The sequence below is a fragment of the Theropithecus gelada genome, chromosome X (genome assembly GCF_003255815.1).
Source record: "Theropithecus gelada isolate Dixy chromosome X, Tgel_1.0, whole genome shotgun sequence".
Classification (NCBI taxonomy): domain Eukaryota; kingdom Metazoa; phylum Chordata; class Mammalia; order Primates; family Cercopithecidae; genus Theropithecus; species Theropithecus gelada.
This window is the reverse complement of record NC_037689.1, coordinates 26,911,826-26,930,129: the sequence shown is the minus strand read 5'-3', so window position 1 is coordinate 26,930,129 and position 18,304 is coordinate 26,911,826. Positions and strand designations below refer to the sequence as shown.

The following is an 18,304-nucleotide window of genomic DNA, read 5'->3' as shown; positions in this document are numbered from 1 at the left end:
CAAGGAACTCTTATTGAGATAAAGGAGGAAGAGTAGATGTTTCTCTTGACAATGAGAAATAGAAGAACACTTGTGAACTCCAGGGAAAATCACAGTCATGCAATGTTTTCAAGTAATGTGCTGGAGTTTAAGAAAGAAGAATATGACTGTTTTGATATGTGGACTCTTCTTGAAGCAGTTCATGTTTAATATCATGGGACTAAATCACACAGGTTTCTGTAGATTCATTCATACTCCCTGGAGTCCACTGGTAAATATCCACATAAGGATTATTCTCAATTCTAGTGATTGGTTTTTAATTTTCAGAATCAACATTATTGGAAGCCAATAAGAAGTCATTATTTTTACAGATTAAAAATATCAGTTTCAAACTTTAATCAGTTAATGAGTGGAAAAGCCAATGTAAATTAAGGAAGGCAAGAGGAGATATCAAGGAAAATACATAATGCCTGCTTTGCTAATCACTTACAGTAAGATGTTATATCCTACAGTCCAAATGTAATGTTTCAAGAAATAGAGATATAAAATATTATTTTTAGACTGAATCTTTCAAAAAATGCAGAATTATAAAAGTTATGAATATTATGAGCATGCATTATTTGTCATTGTTAGTTTGGAGTAAACAAATGTATCTTAATGTTCATAAAGAAGTCGGAAGTATCATCTTGGCTCAAAGGAGAGTTAAAGAAGAAATAATGAGAAATGATTAACTTGGTGAGAGAACTTGGCATGAGGACAGGTGAACAATTTTCCATTCCATTAGCAGTCTTTCATATAACTGAGCTTTTGTTTCCATGGACATCCACAAATATTAGTTTTAAATGGTATTTGAAATCATTCTCTTGTGAGAAGTTTCCTCCCTCCAATGAATAAACACAGGCTTAGAGGACGTAAGTCACCTGCAAGTAACTTGCCTGTGTTTGAGATCACAGGACCAGTTAAAAAAGGGGCAATGATATAAACCAGGTATGTCTGACTTCAACACCCATTTTTTTCTTTCCATCAAAAATTGTTTCCGGCCGGGCGCGGTGGCTCAAGCCTGTAATCCCAGCACTTTGGGAGGCCGAGACGGGCGGATCACGAGGTCAGGAGATCGAGACCATCCTGGCTAACATGGTGAAACCCCGTCTCTATTAAGAAATACAAAAAACTAGCCGGGCGAGGTGGCGGGCGTCTGTAGTCCCAGCTACTCGGGAGGCTGAGGCAGGAGAATGACGTGAACCCGGGAGGCGGAGCTTGCAGTGAACTGAGATCCGGCCACTCCAAGCCTGGAAAGAAGAGCAAACCTCCCCAACAAAAAAAAAAAAAAAAAAAAAAAAAAAAAATTGTTTCCTCAATAAAAATATATTCAGAGATAGAAAAAAAAAAAGCCATAGGTTTTTGTTATATTTCCTTGAATAAATTCTGACATCAGTCAAGCCTTTATTCTCCTTACTTGAATATTGGCATGGGGGCTGGGCGCGGTGGCTCACGCTTGAAATACCAGCACTTTCGGAGGCTGAGGCAGGCTGATCACTTGAGGTCAGGAGTTCGAGACCAGCCTGGCTAACATTCCGAAACCTCGTCTCTACTAAAAATACAAAAAATCAGCGGGTGCGGCGGCAGGCGCCTGTGGTCCCAGCTACTTGGGAGGCTGAGGAAGGAGAATCGCTTGAACCTGGGAGGCGGAAGTTGCAGTAAGCTGAGATTAAGGCGCTGCACTCCAGCATGGCTGACAGAGCGAGACTCCATCTCAAAAACAAAAAGAGGTGGGGGAGCGGGGAATGTTAGCGTGTGAAAAGCAAATTTGGATTCACGTAAATAGACTTTTTTCCCAGATAGGATGATTGCAATAGGATGACTATAGCAGCAGTCAGGTGGACCCAAAAAAGGAAGGATTTCTTAACCATTGCTGTTTCCCAGGGCAACCGGGCTCCAGTGAGATTCATCCATTCATTATTGTCAATTTCTATATTTAGAGATACGTCCTAAAGATTTTGACACAGATTTATACATGTCAGGCATCTGAGTGATGATGACTTTTACCTTTTGTCAAATGGGGATTTTCAATGTTGTCAGATGTCGGGTTATCAAATTTTGTCCTGTTTAGTACTTTAGAAAGTAAAGGAATAAAAGAATGGCTACTCCACAGGCAGAGCAGCCAGGATTAAGCAAAAAAATTATTAAAGTAACACAAAAAAGCTTTAGCAATGCAAAACATTGACTTCTTTAAAACTCTACTAAAATAAGAGCCAGCCATAACAAAACTTTTATTGGAGACCATTTTGTTATCCTAAATTCCCCCCTCCATTGAGACAGAGCAGGGGGTTTGCAGGGTGCCCCTTCAAGCATAGAAATACAAGGAAATCTTGAGTTCCATCAAGGGAAATTCCAGGCACCTGGCTATCCCTGAAAAGTAAATGAGCAACTTGATATGCAAGAAGGTAACCGTAGCTTAAACAATAGCCGAGAAAGTTAGAGTCATGAGATGTTTGGTTCCCACATGGGATAAAAGTTAACATTTTAACATAGGTACCTGAGTTGTTCTTCAGAAACCCACAACCGCACCAAACGGATTTGCTAGCATGTAGATCTCAGATAAGGGAAACTAAAGACTGAACTCTGACCAACAATTTTTGTTTTAAATTTCTTCCTGAGGGGACTGGGAGGAAGTCACACCCACAGGTCAGAACTAACATTCTTTTCTGCTGAACCCAATTTGAGATAAAACATTGACTCCTTACCCAATCACAAATGAGAAAATCTTTGAATCCACCTGTAACCTGTGGGCCTCCCACTTCACCTTTTTAGATATTCACTTTTTAAGATATTTTCACCTTTTAAGATATTTTCAGCTTTTAAGATATTTTCACCTTTTAAGATATTCACCTTTTTAGGTCAAACTGTTCCCAGACCAAACCAAGGGTCGGGCTGCTTATTCTTGTGGCCCAATAACAAGATTCAGATGAACCGGGAACGAAGCCAGTTTATTTCTGTAACTGAGTACAGGGAGACGGCCTGGAAATTGTTGCCAGACCAACTCAAAATTACAAAGTTTTCCAGAGCTTATATGCCTTCTAAGCTATATGTCTATGTGTAAGTGTGCATTCATTTAAAGACATAAGTGATTAACTTCTTCTAATCTGTAACTAAGGTCTGAGTCCTGAAGACCTTCCTCTGGAGCCTCAGTAAACTGACTTAATCTAAATGGGTCCAAGTGCTGGGGTGATTACCCTTATCTTGTCTCCTGCTAAATCATGGAGGTTTGGGGAGTTCCTTCAGACCCCCATAAAGTTGTCTGTGGAGGTCTGGGGAGTTTCTTTAGACCCGCAAAATAATAATAATAATAATAATAATAATAATAATAATAATAACTTGTTTAATCCTAAACGGGTCCTGTTAAGAATTCCTTCGTTATCTTGTCATGCTTCGAGGCCCAGCAAATGCCTGGGTAAAACTCTTGGTGGGCTTTTGTTCCATTCCAGCCTTTGTATAAGGGTGTTGGCTCTTTCAGCTTTTAATAGTAACTTCACCACTCGGTCAGTGCTGAAACAGTTGTTATGGAGGCCTGTGTTAGTGAGACCTGGCCTGCCACTAAACCAATGTATGATATCTGGGTATTGATTTGCGATGTTGCCTGTGACTTCTGCTTTACTGAAATGTAACCCTACGTTGAAAATCCATTACTTGCAAGCCATCAAGGAGGTTGGGTGTGAAGTGTGACTTGCCCCATTCTCCTTGCTTGGTGCCCTGCAAATAAATGCCCTCCTTTCTCCAGCTGCAAAACTGCAGTGCGAATGTTTGGCCTTACTGTGCCGGTTAAGGAGACCCCAGATGGGTTCAGTAACACCACCAGCACTTTGTTGGAATCATAAAGACTGAGTAATCTTCAAAGTCAAGACTGCAGAGCCTCAGGGCTTGTCTGCTGCTGTTTGTAATATAAGCCTACTCACAGTCCCTTGCTTCCCATGCTTAAATCACGGAACCAGAGACATTTGGGACACCAGGACAGAAATCTCTGAAATGCCAAATACTTCTAATTATCCACTTCTCACATGCTCTTTCCAAAACAAAAAGTCAAAATTTGAAAAGTGGTTGACATTCCCAATATGGATAGATTCCAATTTTATCAGACGTGTCTCAAAAGATTAATCAGTGATTACCGCATCTAATACGTCCATGAGGCCACAGTATTTTATTTATTTTTATTTTTAGGCATTTTTCTTCATAATTCTTCTAGTGAATAAAGAATTCTCCAAAAATAAAATAGAAGAGGGAAAAAAAACCTCATTAAAATACAGGAAAGTAATTGTTTCGGTAATTCTCAATACGCATTAAATAAAAGAAAACTTGGCAGTTGAGGGTTGAAGAAGACAGGTGTTGAAAATATGTCACTTAGGCTGGGCATGGCTGCTCACGCCTGGAATCCCAGCACTTTGGGAGGCTGAGGTGAGTGGATCACCTGAGGTCAGGAGTTTGAGACCAGCCTGGCTAACATGGTGAAACCCCATCTTTACTAAAAATACAAAAGGAAATTAGCCAGGCATGGTGGCAGGCACCTGTAATCCCAGCTACTCAAGAGGCTGAGGCAGGAGAATTGCTTGAACCCGGGAGGTAGAGGTTGCAATGAGCTGATATCATGCCCTTGCACTCCAGCCTGGGGCACAAGAGTGAGATTCCATCTCAAGAACAAAACAAAATAAAAACAAACAAAAAAAAGAAAATATGTGACTTCATTAAGCCAGAGATCAAATTAATTCTTACAAAGGCAGTCCATTGAGGTGGCTAGGAAATACACGAAAGCAGGTGTTTGGTATTGAAAAAAAGAAATTTATGACTCAGGCACAATTCTGTAAGTACAGTAGTTTTAAAATAACACATTATAAAATGTACAGTATATATTTTCAGTTTTTGTCCATCCATGTATCAAGATGCTGGCATAATTATATTGATCCCAAATATCAAACTACTTTAGAAAAATGAATTATTTAGGTGATGTCCTTTGATTTGCTTGTGCTGATGAAAATAGACTTCATCTGAGTTTTTTCCCATCATATCTCAGAATTACAATAATTTTGTCTTTAAAGATAAGCAATCTTTACACTCTGAAATAATGGATGGATACCCATGACATATGGTAGTTTGCCTCATACTTCTTTCAGAAAATGAGTAAAATTACCAAAAATTGTCCTATTACATAAAACTTGGACTTATGTTGAAAAAGACAGTATTTTCTCCTTCAGAAACTCAGTAGCAGAGGGATATCATAAAATCTTCAATAAAGTCATAAGGATTCGCTTCTATAAGCATCATCTCCCTTTGAAAATGACAAAGTAAAAAGACAACAAAAAACAATATTAATGTCAATGAATAGAGATATTGAATGGAACTGGGCAAATAAAATTACATAACCTAAATTGACAACGTCCACAGGCCCTGGGGAATGGCTGTTCAAAATACACTGCCTACTTGCTTTTCCCCTTTCTTTTCTGTTGATTAAGTTGCAGTAAACACTCAGCCTTCTCTGTCTCACAGACCCACACCATCTAGTCCCACTTTAGGAGATGTGGGTGGAATACTGCGGAGCGGGGCCCCTTGGGAAAATGCCTTGGGTTTTTACTCTTTCTTCTTCCCTTTCTCCTTGAAATTCATAATCTCTGGATAGTCGGTACTACTCAGATGTTTGTGTGTGTTTCTGTGGATAGATACAATAGATAGATGAGATTAATAGACAGAAGATGGATAGATGTATAATAGAAAATATACTTTAGTGATATAAAATATAGATAACTGATGATAAATGATAGATGGATGTATGATAGAAGATAGATGAGAGATAGATGATGGATGGATGGATAGATAACAGAAATGCTATTTAATTAATAGATATGAAATTAGATAATTGAGGAAGGCAATAGATATAGCTAGATGATGAATGGACGGATAAATAAATGACAGAAAATATATTTAAATGATAGCTATGAATACAGACTGTTGAAAATAGATAATTGATAAATAGATAAACAGGATAGCTAGGTAATTGAAAAAGATAGTAGAAAAGATATATGAATAATATACATAAAATTTAGAATAATGATAAATATATAATGATAGATAAATGATGGATGGATTGAAGGTTAGATAATAGAAAACATTTAAGCGATACCTATGAAATATAGATTATTGATGATAGATCATATTTGAGAGATGAGATAGATGATGGATGATGGATGGATAGGAGATAAAAAGGTAGACAAATAATAGACTTAAGAGACAGACTAGTACAATAGGTGATAAATATTCACATCTGTATCTCTCTCTTTCTATGCAAACAAACATACACATACACACTATATGTGTGTACACCTATCTATACACAAATAATTTTTCTCTCTCTCTCGTTTTTTTATTTTTTTGAGATGGCATCCCACTCACTGTATTGCCCATGCTGGAGTGCAGTGGCGTGATCTTGGCTCACTGCAACCTGCACCTCCTGGGTTCAAGTGATTCTCCTGCATCAGCCTCCTAAGTAGCTGGGATTACTGGTGCGCAACACCATGCCCGGCTAATTTTTTTGTATTTTTAGCAGAGACATGGTTTCACTATGTTGGCCAGGCTGGTCTCCAACTCCTGGCTTCAAATGATCCACCTACCTTGGCCTCCCAAAGTGCTGGAATTACAGGAATGAGCCACTGTGCCTGGCCAATTTTTTTCCTATTGTTACTTTTTTGGTAAAATACACTTGGATCAAAAATTGTATGCATTTATAATATTTTCAGATCCCATTTCATTACTTGCTGTAAGAGTCTAGCATTGAATGTCTACCTATTTATTTAAATATGTTTTCCCTTGCATCATTGCTATCTTTAAACCTTTTGAGCCTTGCAAGACTGAGTGCAGGAATAAAGTGGCCTGGTCTCAGTGTTTGTGCAGGTGTTGGGTGGACCTGCCCGACACACTGTGAAGAGGCATTGCATCTCACCCAGTTTCCAAGAAGGCGGGGACTACCCCAGTCACTACAAAGAGGAAGGGAAAAAATAGGACTGTCCTGACAGATTCCTAGGGAAGTCAGCATATCATCACTCATGTTCAATGAAAGATAAAAATCTTTGTCTTCTTACAGGAAACATACAATCTCAGAATTTATGTATGTTTTTCCCATTTGCATTTATTATTCATTTTCATTTATAATGTGTCACTTTTGTTTCATATTTGCGTTTCTTGGTTTTAAGTTTTACTGTAAGGGTAATTAAATAATTACTCCTTTTCATTAAATAATCTATTTGCCCATTCTCTTTTTTATCTTTTATCTCTTTATGCATTTATGAAATTCCCATCTATTCTATTCTATTCTTTTTTTTTTTTTTTTTGATACACAGTCTTGCTCTGTTGCCTAGGCTGGAGTGCAGTGGCATGATCCAGGCTCACTGCAACCTCTGCCTCCTGGGTTCAAGCGATTCTCCTGTCTCAGCCTCCCGAGTAGCTGGGATTACAGGCATGTGCCACCACACCCAGCTAATTTTTGTATTTTTAGTAGAGACGGGGTTTCTCCATGTTGGCCAGGCTGGTTTGAAACTCCTGACCTCAAGTGATCCTCCGGCCTTGGCCTCCCAAAGTGCTGGGATTACAGGCAGGAGCCACCACGCCTGGCCCATTCTGCTCTTTTATGTTCATCTTTAACACTTCATTTTTCATAAGATGTATTTTTTATCATTGCTTTTGAAATTCTTATCTTCCCCTAGATTTAATCACTTTTAGGCAAATCTTTTGTCAGGGTACAACCATCAAGAGGTTTAATCAGTGCGGATGACTGAGGTGGTAGCTTTTCAGAGAAGCTGGCTATACTAGGTGTTTTCTTCACCTTCTAAAAAAACATTGAACAGAATCTTAGCCATTCAACAGGATTCTAACCATTGAGCGTTCATTGCTGATTTTTATTTATGAACTTGAATCACATTCTGTCACTGTCTCCACTGATTTTCAATATGACTCTAATGTTTAATAATCTCATATGTGTTCTATTATAAGTATGATGCCACTATGATATTCTTGGTCTGGTAATCATCTTTTTATTTCTATATGAACCTTCTTAGAGTACATAATTTTTTGTGTGTGGAGTTCAGAAATGTGAACTTAATATGTCAAAGAGTGAGAATCATTTTTCTTCCATCTTTAATTTTATTGGCGTAAATGAGTCTTTAGTAATTCCTTTTAATTCTGAAACAGTCTCGTGGAAATAACTTTGCATCCATACTTGCCTTGGTAAAATCATACATTCTGTGAAGGAGAAGACAGTTCATTGCCAATATTTTAATGCATTGATATGAGATCTGCATGTGTAAGTCATATATTCTAAATGTCTCCCCTCATGAGGGCTTGTCTCCACTTATTAATGTCAAATGAACCATCTAGACAAGGTGGTTTTGAGGGAATAGGATGATTCTGTTCCTACTGAAGAGAGCTGCCTGCATTTCTGTCTGCAGTAAGTTGTACTGTCACTATGGTGGTAACTAAGTGATTCGATTTTACACCTTTACAGTGGGTCAAATAGATGTTCACTACTCTTAAAAATACATCAATCCCTATTCATTGTTTAACAGTCACGTTAGTTAAATTTTCAACTACTTGACATGCTTTCAAATATAAAATCATAATGCATGCAAGTTTGCAAAGAATACGTAAAATTTTAAAATTTAATCCTAAAACCAAGCTGGTAATTGCATTTATTTGATGATTAAAGAAATTGAGACCCAGTGATTTCACGTTTACTAAGTGTGAACATTTCCGAAGTGATGTGTAATTAAGAACCGAACAATGCATTACATGGTTTTTTATTAGGTTAACTATGTCATAAGGTTAATGTTTCAGGGATTTTGTTGCTGTGTTAACTCTTTATACCATGAAAGATTGCTTGGAATTCTCTGCTTTCTCTTCAGATCACATAAATCTTTTGTCTTGTAAAATTGCTTGAGACTGAAAACAAGAACAGGTTTTTTACCATTTAAACTTCTGACATAAGGAAACAAATTGCTCTTGTGATTACTAAAGTTAATCAGAATCAACAAAATATATGAGCAAAAAAGCTATTTACATATATATGTAGACATAAATGTAATATTTATATTTATATATGCATGCCATGCTTCTTACAACTGTGAATCAAAGCTTAATTTACAATTTCTGATTCCGAGGGAGGCTAGGGATCAAAAAACTACACATTAGGTACAATGTACATTCCTTGGGTGCACTGAAATCTGACTTCACCACCATATAATTCATTCATGTAACCAAAAACCACTTGTACCCCCAAAAGCTATTAAAATTTAAAAAAAAGGAAATAAAAATAAAATGTAAAACTAAATTTTGCATTCGCTCTACCCACAATCAAAAATTAATTTCAGTAATTACATTCATCTGCACATTGCCATCTTTACAGGGATGATGAATTATGTAGACTCAGTTAATTCTGTCTGTTAGTGTTAGACTTTTTAAATATTGTTTTCTCTGCATCCCAATGGCCCTCTCATCAGTTGGATTTGTAATTGAGTTTTAAGTGAGCAAGCATGTTTTATTTGAGGCCAGTGGTGGAGCATAAGAATAACATTACTTGCTGGAATCTTTGGCATAGGCACATGGGCCAAATCTGTGAACAGAAAAGCACAGTGGATTTCAAAGAGCAGAATATTTTCCTGTGCTTATAAAGGCCTATTTTGTTCTCCAAATAAAGCTATTTTATAGAGCAATGTATTCACCTTTTTTTTTTTTTTTGTCTTCTGGTTGACATGCATAAGTGTGTCAGTATTGACGATTAGGAACCTGTATTGTGTGCAGTTGAAGTGGCATGAGGTATTGAGTGGCATGGGGATTGAGTGCAGTGGCTCAATCGTAGCTCACTGCAGCCTCCGTTTCCCAGGCTCAAGCAATCCTCATGCAGCAGCCTCCCAAGTAGCTGGAACCACAGGTGTGCACCACCATACCTGACTAATTATTATTATTATTATGTGTCACTCTATTGTCCAGGCTGGTCTTGTATGCCTGGCCTCAAGCAATCCTCTTGCCTCAGCCTCCCAAGGTACTGAGATTACAGGCATGAGACACCACATTCTGCCAAAAAACGCTTTTAATTCAACTCAATTCAATAAGATTTTATAGAATCTATACTCTGTGCCTAAAATGTCCCCATCACTAAAAGATAAACCACTTCTGTGTAATATAAAAAGATAGCAAGATGGATAGATAAGGTACATAGATAGATATGGGTAGGTATGTTAATGGGGAAGCTAGATGATACGTAGGAATAGATGATAGATATAAATAGATGATAGGTAGATAAATTGATAATAGATAATAGATCATGATGATGGATAATAGATACAGATACATGGTAGATACATGGTAGATAAATATAGATATAGACAATAGATAAATAGATATTGCCTGTGTAGTACTTAAAACAGCACATACGAAATTTTCAAGATATAATTACTAAATTAATGACAAACAAAAGTAACAATACATAATTGTTTCAATAGAAACTCTCATAAGTAAAGTTTAGCAGAATATTGATCAACTGCCTACCCACATACTTTGTCTCTAGGCAAGTAATATAAACGGTTCTTCAAAGTATAATTGATGTGAACCAAACTGCACAGTTAAATGTTTTACTCAAAAAGAAATTATTTTACCAAATATATTATGAATCCAATAATGATAATAGTCATAATTGTGTATCCAATTTAATTAAAAAATACATCAAGAATCAGAGAAACTTAAAGTGAGGGGAAACATTGGAAATAATGTATTCTAACACTGATACTTAGATAGCAATTATTTTTAACTTTGGTCCCAGCTATGATGGGTTCGTTGTTAAGAGTTTACAATGCTGAGTTGAGATGCATGAATCTGTCAAACTCAAGTTCCCTTGAAAAGAATGTAGTGGACTGATTTACTCCAGGCCTGTCTCACTCATCAGCATAGAAGTGAAATTACAGATACACACATGTAAAAAAGGGATTGCATAAAATACAATATTCATCATGACCACTTGAAGTTCATTTCAGGAGTGTACAATATTTTTCTTAGTGCTGGAATATTTTTTTAAATATAATTCACCCATATTAATATATAAACCATCATCCCAATAGATTCACTTATCAATAGATACCAACAAATCCATAAAATATTGCAAATTTTCATGCACAGAACTGTCAGAAAACTGGGACAGACCACTAAGAAAACCTATAGCCAATAATGTTTGTCATATTTAAGATCAGGAAACACAATAATGCCAATAATGCCTTTTATCAGAGCCTCTCTTCTGTATTTTGCTGGAAAGAAGAGGAAAGAAATAAGAGTTTTATGAATTGAAAAGGAGGAAAATGTCATTATTTATCAATCATAAGATAATACACAGAAAAAATCCAGACAACTATACTGAGAATTGGTCAAAAAAATATGAGTATTTAATAGTGTTGTTGGATACACTAATCAAACTTAAAAATCAATTTCTTTCCTTCAATAGTAATAATCATTTAGAAAATGTAGATTAGCATGTAATTTATAAAGGCAACAAACAAATTTACTTGACAAAGTATAATTAGACTCAATAAATAATGATGTCAATTTTCTCCTAATTAACCTACTAATTCAATGAAATTTAAATAAAATTGCCAAAAGGACATTTTGTAGAAATTGATAAGGTAATTTAAAATTTTATTTTATTTTTTTATTTTTTATTTTTTTTATTTATTTATTTTTTTTTTTGAGACGGAGTCTCGCTCTGTCGCCCAGGCTGGAGTGCAGTGGCGGGATCTCAGCTCACTGCAAGCTCCGCCTCCCGGGTTCACGCCATTCTCCTGCCTCAGCCTCCCGAGTAGCTGGGACTACAGGCGCCCGCCACCTCGCCCGGCTAGTTTTTTGTATTTTTTAGTAGAGACGGGGTTTCACCGTGTTAGCCAGGATGGTCTCGATCTCCTGACCTCGTGATCCGCCCGTCTCGGCCTCCCAAAGTGCTGGGATTACAGGCTTGAGCCACCGCGCCCGGCCTAAAATTTTATATAGAGAGACAATTGCCTGAGATATGCCAAGAAAATGTTTCTGGAAATGCTGAAGGTGGGAGATGAGTTTCATGAGATTTCATGCCTTATCACTAAATCTTAGAAGAGGATCATATTGATGCTAGGATAGGTTTACCTATCACTAAAAACAAAGCTTGACCCCAAACAGATATTTCTGGAAACATAATTTATTCATTCATTGATGAATGAAGAAAGGTAACTCTTTTGGTAAAGCATCCTTGTACAAATGATAAACTTTAAATAAATAATTAAATTTTAAAAATTACAGGTTTGCTTAGAGCTTAAAGCCAAATATTACAACTTTAAAACTTAGGAGCATTAAAAAATCAAAAATTTCAAAGTGTTTGACAATATCTTTATAATACTGGATGATTAAGTATATCAAAAACTGGGCCAGGCGCAATGGCTCACACCTATAATCCCAACACTTTGGGAGGCTGAGGCAGGCCGATCACCTGAGGCCAGGAGTTCGAGACTAGCCTGTACAACATGTCAAAACCCCGTCTCTACTAAAAATGCAAAACTTAGCCAGGCATGGTGGCATGCACCTGTAATGCCAGCTACTCAAGAGGCTGAGGCAGGAGAATCACTTGAACCTGGGAGGTGAAGGTTGCAGTGAGCTGAGATCAGGCCACTGAACTGCAGCCTGTGACATAGAGTGAGACTCTGTCTTAAATATATATATATATATGAAAAACTATAACCAAAAATGTAAAATTTGATTTATTCAACTACATTAAAGTTAAAAATCCTGTCCATCCAATGCTAAAGTAGACTGATAGGTGAGATATTCAATTTGGAGAATATATTTTCAATATATTTTACCAGCAAATATATCAATAATATACACACAAACACACATACATATACTACAGTATAGATATTGGGAATATTTTAAACAGGTGGTTTAGAGAAAAGTATTCATTTAGATCTTATAAAAATATGAACTACTTAAAGTTCATTCATAAAAAATAAACATAAATTTCATTAACAATGAGGCATCATTTCTTACCCATATCGTTGGCCGAAACACTGAGCAACGTTGAGGCATGGATTGATGTGAACCTTCTCTCGTATCTGCTTGGATTATAAATTCTCACCATGCTTTCATAATAGTTTACTGTCACTTTACAATGTCTATTCTAAAAATGAACCATAAATGAAGAATCCTACTTGAATGCATATGTCATATACACTCAGGAACTCCTTAGACCATGAAACACCTATAGGCATGTTTCTAACACCTTCTTTTGAAGGAGCTAGAAAATATAATATGCATCACGACCAATTGAAGTTCATTTCAGGGATGTATAATAGTTTTCTTAGTGCTTGAATATTTTTCAAATATAATTTGCCCCTCTTAATATACAAACAATCATCTCAATAGATTTACTTATCGACAGATGCCAAAAACTCAATAAAATATTACAAATTTTCCTGTACAGAACTCTCAGAAAACTGAAATTCAAAGGAACTTAGAATCCAGAAAAAACACTCAGAACACACACATGCTTATCAAAAAGAGAATGGATAATCATTTGTGTTAAATCAATTACACAGAAATACTATACAGCAGTGAAGATCCCTAGACTTCATGAATATGAATCAACCTGGGTGAATCTCTGAAAAACATCATGTTCAAGGAAAGAACTCAAGGAAGACACTACAAACAGTATGATTCTTTTACATAACATTCAAAATCAAGCAAAACTTAAGAATATATTCTCTAACAGTAGAGTAGTGCTAGAAAACTTAGCATGAAATCAGTATAGTTGTCTCCTTTCATGAGTAAGGAAAGTATTGGTTGAAAACAGAAATCGAGTAGCATTCATTTACTTTTCCATTCCCTAACTCAGGGCCTCCTTCACAGGTGCATGGCCCCAATCAATTGCACAGGGTCCTGGGGTCTGAAGTGCCCCATGCTAGGTTTAGAGGTCTGCTACTGCTGTCTTGAAATTCTGAAAGATTTAATCTTTGCAGTTTTGTTTTGTACCTGGAGTGCAATGGACGAAGAGGCATGCATGCGCGTGGTCAGAGGAGATATGCACCGTATGCACTTCTGCCACTGTTGTTTGCTACCCAATAGTGTACAATGCTCATGAAGCCACTTGAGCACAAAATTTTGCTGGACTGGCAATAGGGGGAATTTGGTGAGATTCACAGTGTGCACAAAAGGAGTCTGTAACTTCTATGCCAAAGTGAGTGCTCTTGCAGCCCAGAGAGGCCACCCTTTGTGTCCAAGTTAGAACTTGCTTCAAATATAGAAAAGTAGCAATGACATTCTAAAAAAATATCCAAGAACAAACAAGAACTCTATCCTATCTCCTATTCTTCTTGACGTGTGAGGCAACCACTTATGCTGAAAATGATGCATAGGAGGGATGGGATGAGAGGGCAACCCAAGGCTCCTGTTCATTGCATGCCTTCCTTACACATCAGTGAACTGAAGGTACAGTGTTGCTAGAGTAAGTCCATATCAAGAAGTGAAATAAAATCAGCTGAGTTCATTTTGTATAGCACACTTCCCCTGTTCCGGTAAGAATGCAGTAGATACTTACGCATGTGCTACAAAATAACAGCTTGTGCAATTTCAGTGATTCTGAATACATGTTAACTGCTCAGATACTGGAGTTCAAAATTGGCATTGCACAATATAAAGATAAAAATGGAAAACCTTGCCAGTGACTAAATATTTTAAATTTTTCCTTACTTAGAATGACATCAAAAAGAAATTTATTTTTTAAAGACATGACAAGTTGAGAAAGAGTATAAGAAAAGGGGAAAAACAGCTTTATATTTTACTACTGTTAACAGTGCTATGAAATTGGCCAACTTTTTCTGGAAAGAGTCAAATAGTAAATATTTTCAGCTCTAAGAGTTATATAAACTCTGTTGCAGTAACTCAACTCTGCCATTGTAGCAAAAAAGCAGGCACACACAACACATAAATGAGTGGGTATGGCTGTTTTCCAATAAAACTTTATTTGTAGAAACAAGTAGTGAGCCAGATTTGGTCCATGGACCATAGTTAGTCCATGGATGTGCTAAGGTAAGAAGTCCACTTACGATTTTTTTAAAAACATTTCTGAATTTCAGGCTAACCAGGCATTTGCATGACGCTGGACAGTAATTGTAGATATCATATTTATGGCAATATTTTCAGTGTTTGGGAGTTACAGATGAAGGGATTGACTCAGGTAGTTCCAACATGGATCATTTATTCTGTCTTCATGCTGCTCTTTGGGCAAAGTATAGGAAAAATACTAGCAGTCTAGTGACACAGAATTTCTGTTTCTAGTAGCTGTGGGGTTATAACTTTCTGAGCATTGTTTCTCTTAGAAAAAGACTTGAGAAAGTCACTCATAGCTATGGCCAGTGACATGAATGTTTCATGCCCTCCAGCTTCAGAATGTAGACACTTTGTGCTTCTGTCCTTTTAGTGCTATAGAAATACTGCAGTGTGATAGGAATACTGGATGTAGAGACTGAGACTCAGGATAGTAAATCTGTATGCCTAGTGTAGTTTTGCTTTTGCTAAGGGAAAGAGTAAAACATATGGGTGTGTAAAACTCACCAGTGAAAGCATCGACTATCTTTTTTTTTTTCTTTAGGAATTCAGACCTGATGAAAGGGTCAATGAAGAAATGATGTTTTGATTTCCCAACAGCATTATCCAACATTTCTCTGACAGTACCTGCCAGTTACTTCTTTCCTAAAGATTTGTGGTGCCCAGAGAAAGTCTCTAGTTTAGCCAGAATTTCTCTATAATATCGTTGCAGTTGCCCCATGGGTTTTAGCTAAGCAGTATCCATCTTGTGCAAGAGAGGCTCGTCAGGGCAACTTCCTGAACAGTAAGCTGAGATGATCATGGGGGAAGGGAATTAATGAAGGACTGTTACAGAAATACAGAAAAAATCTACAGCAGAGCAACAACTCCAACCCTTGCTGGAAAGTTTCAATCAGACACTGAAATTTCCAAAGTGTCCATAAATCAACTTTTAATATACTGTGGATACATAGAAGAAGCTGTCCATATACTTCTTTTTTTGAAGTTTTAGGCTATTTTATTCAGTGCAAAGATGTTTTAACCTTAATAAGTTCAATAAAACAGAAATACACATAAGTACTGCTAACAAAATGACTAGGCCAATTTTGAAATGTAAACTTAAAATGTAAAATCACGGGGTCTGAGCCTTGCTCAGAGTGGGAGTCTGCACGGACATCAGCTAAGATTCCAGAATGACTACCATCTTGACTTACACTTTTAAAAATCTTCTCACTGCATCAAAATGGGCCCTCAGGTTTTCCATAAGACCTCGGAGCTGTTCCTCCTAGCTGCAAGCTGCCCCCGAGATCCAGACCAAAATGAAGAAGACATGAGCCAAACCCAGTATGAGGAACGTTGTGGTCGTGGATGGCGTTCGTACTCCATTTTTGCTGCCAGCACTTCATATAAAGACCTAATGCCACATGATTTGGCTACAGCAACACTTACAGGTTTGTTGTATCAGCCCAGTGTCCCCAAGGAAGTAGTTGATTATATCATCTTTGGCACAGTGATTCAGGAAGTAAAAACAAGCAATGTGGCTAGAGAGGCTGCCCTTGGAGCTGCCTTCTCTGACAAGACTCCTGCTCACACTGTCACCATGGCTTGTATCTCTGCCAACCAAGCCATGACCACAGGTGTTGGTTTGATTGCTTCTGGCCACTGTGATGTGTCCATGACAGGTGGTGTTGAGTTGATGTCCCATGTCCCTATTCGTCACTCAAGGAAAATGAGAAAACTAATGCTTGATCTCAATAAGGCCAAATCTGTGGGCCAGTGACTGTCTTTAATCTCTAAATTCCAATTGCATTTCCTAGCACCTGAGCTCCCTGCGGTTGCTGAGTTCTCCATCAGTGAGACCACGGGCCACTCTGCAGACCGACTGGTGGCTGCCTTTGCTGTTTCTCGACTGGAACAGGATGAATATGCGCTGAGCTCTCACAGTCTGGCCAAGAAGGCATAGGATGAAGGACTCCTTTCTGATGTCGTAATCTTCAAAGTACCAGGAAAAAATACAGTTACCAAAGATAATGGCATCTGTCCTTCCTCACTGGAGCAGATGGCCAAACTAAAACCTGCATTTATCAAGCCCTGCAGCACAGTGACAGCTGCAGATTCTTCTTTGTTGACTGATGGCGCATCTGCAATGTTGACTGTGGCAGAGGAAATGGGTTATAAGCCGAAGGCGTATTTGAGGGATTTTATGTACGTGTCTCATGATCCAAAAGATCAACTATTACTCGGACCAAAATATGCGACTCCAAAAGTTCTAGAAAAGGCAGAATTAACCATGAATGATATTGATGCTTTTGAATTTCACAAAGCTTTCTCAGGTAAGATTTTAGCAAATTTTGAAGTCATGGATTCTGATTGGTTTGCACAAAATTACATGGGTAGAAAAACCAAAGTTAGATTGCTTCCTTTGGAGAAGTCTAATAACTGGGATGAATCTCTGTTCCTGAGACACCCATTTGGAGCCACTGGCTGCAGGTTGGTCATGGCAGCTGCCAACAGATTACAGAAGGAAGGAGACCAGTATGCCTTAGCGGCTGCCTGTGCAGCTGGAGGGCAGGGCCATTCTATGACAGTGGAAGCTTATCCAAAATAATAGATCCAGAAGAAATGACCAGAAGTTTCTGTGCAACACTCACACTAGGCAATGGCATTTCAATGCATTCCTAAATGACATTTATAGTTCCTAGCTCCTCTTAGGAAAACAATTCTTGTGGCCTTCTGTTACATGCTTTGCACTTAAGCCTTGCCAGTGTTCTGAGCTTTTCAATAATCACGATTTACTGCTCTTTCAGGGATTTCTAAGCCACCAGAATCTCACACAGAGATGTGTAGGTGGTTGTTTTTGTTCTCTCTTGTCGCTAAAGACTAAATGAGTGTTTGCAATTGGGAAAGAGGTCAGCTGAGATTAGGAAGTCATCTTTGTAATATTTGCAAATTATACTTGTTCCTATCTGTGTCCTAAAGATAAGTGTTCTCTATAAAATACAAACCAATGTGCATAAGTTAACTTAATTATGGAAAAATAATTCAGAATCTAAACATCAATGAAAACTTACAAAAAATGTTTAGATACATAAATATCATGGTGGTCAACCTTAAAGTGGGGAAATATTGAAAAAAACGTAAAAACACACACACATATGCGCTAAAGTTATGTACATATATAAATTTATATATGTTTATATAT

The 18,304-nt window shown here is 37.4% G+C and overlaps 1 pseudogene across 1 annotated transcript; it reads left to right on the top strand.

Moving 5' to 3' along the window:
- The first annotated feature begins 16,345 nt into the window (after positions 1-16,345).
- Positions 16,346-17,857, top strand: LOC112615685 (annotated as a pseudogene). The gene has a single exon (XR_003117443.1). The product of XR_003117443.1 is annotated as a trifunctional enzyme subunit beta, mitochondrial-like (transcript).
- Positions 17,858-18,304: the final 447 nt, after the last annotated feature.